Consider the following 3,636-nt stretch of genomic DNA (forward strand, 5'->3'; position numbering starts at 1 on the left):
AGTTAATCACCAAAATAGCTTTGGGAACACTGTTCAAAGAAATCACCTAGAATCCTTCAGGAACATGTGTGCTAACGCTGACATTATATTCTTAAAATTGACACTAAAAATACCATCAAAAGCAGGGCCGGATTTCCAATTAGGCACAGTAGGCACGTGCCTAGGGGCACTGGCGTTCTAGGGGCGCCTAAAAGTTAAAAGTAGGTTAAAAGTTAAAAAGTTAATACATATGCAGTTAAAAGTGACTTTCCCTAGGAAAGAGATGCTCCCTTCATCCTGCTACGTCCCTTCATCCTGCCTTACAGTGGGTGGCCAGGGTCCTGATATGGGTTGGTGGCTGCCCAGCGTGTGGGGCTGGAACAGGGTAAGCATCCGAGTCAGCCCGCCTGGGGGCACTGTGAGTCGCAGCTGGGTGGAGTAGCTGCTGAAGGTGCTAGGAGCGTCCCAGCCACTTCCCAATCTCGGCCGCCCCACTGCCTCTGCCCCATGCTGGGGAGGTAGAGGGAGGGACGTAGCCAATGCCCCATTCACTTGCAGAGGCAGAACCGGAGCGCAGCTGCCGTGCCGGGCTGCAGGAGGGACGGAAGACACCCATGGACCGCTTGCCGTGGGGAGAGGTACAGTCTCCCCCTTGCGCCTTGCCTGAGGCAGGTAGGTTGCACTCGGGCTGGGAGCACCGTATGTGGCAGAGGGTCTTGTGCCTTCCTGGGGAGGCTGTGCTCTGGCCACCCCGGCTGCTCCGCCCCTGGAGAGGGGGGCTGGGGTGGGCATCCCTGCTTTGAGGGGCTATGGCGGGGAGGAACAGAGCCAGTTCTGGGGCTGTGGGGGCAGAGACAGGGGAGAGTTTAATTTTTTATGGAAAACACAAAGATTGCTGTAGGCCGGTTGGGTGCTGAAGATGCTGTGCCTAGAGCGCTTAAGGTGTAAATCTGGCCATGATCATAAGGTTGTATATTTCTAGTCCTTTAATGAGCCTATGTCAGTTTTGCTCACTTTACAAGCCAAATCACTTTTTTTCTGACTGGAAGCTCTACCTGGAAACTTGAAAGTATCTTGAAAGTCAAGATGGAGTCTTGCTTGCTTGTGCATCATAACTACGGTAGTAATAAAGATTCTGCAATTCTGTTGATGCATGGGTGGCAATAGTCTCTAGCTCAGACTTTCGTAGCTGTTTAGGCTCTGCAAGACTAACCAAGCAAGCAGTAGTGCAAGCTTATTTTTGCCAGTGAAATAGGAAGACATAATTCAGAATACTCACAAGGAGCCATTCTGCTTCATAAGAAGATGTTGATTGTCTGATCCTAGCCAAACTGTAAACATGGTTGTTACTAATATGAGTCTGCTCCCAGTATGGACAGAGTGAGGTTTATTTTTTATAAATAGGAGACAGCCAAAAGCAAAGAATCATGCACCCTTCTGCTGTGCTGGGAGCATTCCAGCAGCATCTCTGTTTATTCACTGATAGTAACTTTATACATGAGCAACAAACGGTATATTTGCTAAAAGCAACAGAGGGTCCTGTGGCACCTTTGAGACTAACAGAAGTATTGGGAGCATAAGCTTTCGTGGGTAAGAACCTCACTTCTTCAGATGCACTTCTTCATTTCCTATGAGCAATCACATGGTGGCAGCATAAAAGTAAAAGCACTACATTTAATGAATTTGAATGAAAATTTGAGGTCTTAAGTGGTACATAGCGTTTGTGCTGGCTCTCTGCACAATTTTACCCTTTGTAAGAACACGACAGAGAGGATTTTAGTTATCTTTGTGTTCATTATTTGTTGCACTGTTGCTCTAAACGTGAGCACTTTGAACATGACCATACTGAATGAGGTCCTGAGGATCCCCCGCTGTTTTACCACCCACAACTCCTTTAAACCATATACCTCCTCTGTGACTGCTGCTATAGCTATTCCCAGATCAACCAGTAGCATTTCAGCATTTCGCATGTGCATTCTTCTTGGAAAAATCAGCAAATGTCACATAAATACCAGCTATGACAGTCAAAGCTGACCCAATGCAGCTCTGACTTACGCAATTTTCAAATTCACACCATAACAGTAGCGATAGATACTCCTTTCTTTTTCACAGTAAAACAAGTTTGTGGAGGAACCTTACGCCGGGGTTATATCGTATTATTATTTTTTTCCGTTATCAATAAAGGCCAATCTCAGGAAAGGGGCATGCTTGGACACTAATTCAGAGTCTCTGTTCTTTGTTGCGGATGGGATAGAGCAGGGTCGCAACCTTCAGCACACAGCCCATCAGAGTGATCTGCTGGCGGGCCGTGAGACGTTTTGTTTATATTGACTGTCCGCAGGCACGGCCTCCACAGCTCCCAGTGGCCATGATTCGCTGTTCCCGGCCAATGGGAGCTGCGGGAAGAGGTGTGGGCTGCAGGACATGCTGACTGCCGCTTCCCACAGCTCCCATTGGAGATATTCTATGATTCTATGGGGATATATTGGGGATATTCTATGTTTCTATGATACCCTGATGGGCCATGTGCCGAAGGTTGCTGACCCCTGGGATAGAGTATCAGCTCATTCACAACTAGTTTCCTAGCATTGGAAAGAGAAAGATTTACTTTAAAAAAGGAATTAATTGTGGAACAATATTGAGTCCAGTGGTGTTATGCCAAGACTGGGGAAGAAACAAGGTTTTGTGGGTTTTCCAGCTTTTAAATTTAGGAGTTGAGCATAATTGAGGGAGGTTGTGCAAGGGGCTATGTGTACCATTGTGTTTCTCATTCTCCATGCTGTAATGATGTATGTTTAGTTGCTGTGATGTCTAAGGACTCAAAATGGCATATTATTTTCCATTGCTCCTGTCAAGGCTGCTTCCCCACTCTGAACTTTAGGGTACAAATGTGGGGGCCTGCATGAAAACTTATAAGCTTAACTACCAGCTTAGGTCTGGTCTGCTGCCACCATCCCAAAGCTAATTCCCTTCCCTGGGTAGCCTTGAGAGACCTTCACCAATTCCCTGGTGAATACAGATCCAACTCCCTTGGATCTAAAACAAGGAGAAATTAACCATTCCCCTCCTTCCTCCCACCAACTCCTGGTGGATCAAGATCCAAACCCCTTGGATCTTAAAACAAGGAGAAATTAACCATTCCCCTCCTTCCTCCCACCAACTCCTGGTGGATCAAGATCCAAACCCCTTGGATCTTAAAACAAGGAGAAATTAACCATTCCCCTCCTTCCTTCCACCAACTCCTGGTGGATCAAGATCCAAACCCCTTGGATCTAAAAACAAGGAAAAATAAATCAGGTTCTTAAAAAGAAGGCTTTTAATTAAAGATAAAGGTAAAAATCATCTCTGTAAAATCAGTATGGAAAATAACTTTACAGGGTAATCAAACTTAAAGAGCTCAGAGGACCCCCCCTCTAGCCTCAGGTTCAAAGCATAGCAAACAAAGATAAACACTTTAGTAAAAGGTACATTTACAAGTTGAGAAAAACAAAGTAAAACTAAGACGCCTTGCCTGGTTTTTTACTTACAAGTTTGAAATATGAGAGACTTGTTTAGAAAGATGGGGAGAACCTGGATTGATGTCTGGTCCCTCTCAGTCCCAAGAGCGAACGACTCCCAAACAAAGAGCACAAACAAAAGCCTTCCCCCCACCAAGAT

The sequence above is a fragment of the Malaclemys terrapin genome, chromosome 11, assembly GCF_027887155.1.
Source record: "Malaclemys terrapin pileata isolate rMalTer1 chromosome 11, rMalTer1.hap1, whole genome shotgun sequence".
NCBI lineage: Eukaryota > Metazoa > Chordata > Testudines > Emydidae > Malaclemys > Malaclemys terrapin.